This window comes from Myzus persicae, unplaced genomic scaffold (assembly GCF_001856785.1).
Source record: "Myzus persicae strain clone G006 unplaced genomic scaffold, MPER_G0061.0, whole genome shotgun sequence".
In the NCBI taxonomy this organism is placed as follows: Eukaryota; Metazoa; Arthropoda; class Insecta; order Hemiptera; family Aphididae; genus Myzus; species Myzus persicae.
In genome coordinates this window covers 5,908-7,289 of record NW_019101578.1, presented here as the reverse complement: position 1 = coordinate 7,289, position 1,382 = coordinate 5,908, and positions in this window count along the sequence as shown.

Genomic DNA, 1,382 nt, shown 5'->3' with positions numbered 1-1,382 from the left:
CAACTTAATGCCATATGAGTATAAAAAAAACATCCATCAGCATCAAAGTAGTGTTAAACAATGTGTTTATAAGTATTTATTCTTGGAGTTAGTTTAATTATTTTTTGTTTTTATGAATATATTAATAGATAGTTATATCCAAGTTATTTAACTTGATAATGTCAAAATAATTTTCTGTTTTTTTTTTTTTGGTATTACCTTATTATTATTATGAATCTTAATTCTAAATTTTTAATATGTTTAAAACAAGTCTATTATTTTCTATTGTAATTTTTGACTTTTCCATATTTTTATTTTAAAATTGTTTTATTTAAATAACTAACTAAACTGTACACATTTTATTTATTTATAGAATTGTATATTATTATTCTTTTTTTTTTTTGATCTTTTTGAGAATAGCATTGTTACACTCTCTATCTCTAACTCAAGCTATGCTTAAAAGAGATAGATAATCAAGTAATGTATTCACCATTTGTGTATTGTAAATTGTAAAAAAATTTTATTGATTAATAAAAAAAAAAAAAAATTACCCAAGAATTCACTTGTGCTAATTATTACAAGTGACGGAGCATCGACCTCGGCGGCTCCGTTACAATTTTTTATCTAAAGTGTTATTGTAAGACTACTGAGAATTTTATTATTATCACTTTTATTTAATAATTTTTAATAATTAAAACACGGTTTTTGTAATTATAAAAAACTGTGTTTTATAGGTAAATAAATTAGAGTCTTGTACTCTTGTTTCTTCACCTATTAGAATATGTACTATAAAAAAAAATAGGCACTATTATTCATACACATTACACAAGTACACCTAATACTATTATTTATTACCTATTGTTATCTTTATTTTTTTTATCTTCTATCTCAAGTAGTATATTTTAGCCGATTCTAAAACCTCATCCCTCATCACTCTTCCTCATCCCTCATCCCTCATCACTCATCACTCATCACACCGCCCGCTTCCTCGTCCGCCGCCGCCGCCCCATCGCGTACGTGTGTGACATACGTATACTGCTGTTATTCTAATCAGTTATCAATTGTTATCAGTTATCATATCATCGTTATCAGTTATCAGTTATCGTTATCAATTGTTATCACTTATCAAATTATATCCGTTGTCGTGGAAAAACTGCAAAATAACAGTCCGAGTATCGAACACGGATGTACCTCCTCACCGTGAGGTTGGTTCTACCACTAAGCCACCCCACCATATTCTTTAATATTGTTATTCTTACCTATTTAACCAGAGTTTGAACATATTATAAATAAAATTAAAAATATTTAAACCACAGTATACTGGTCATATTATAATATCATTAGGATACTAATAACTTGCAGCTGCGTACACGAATAATATCGATGAATACACCATAATAGGA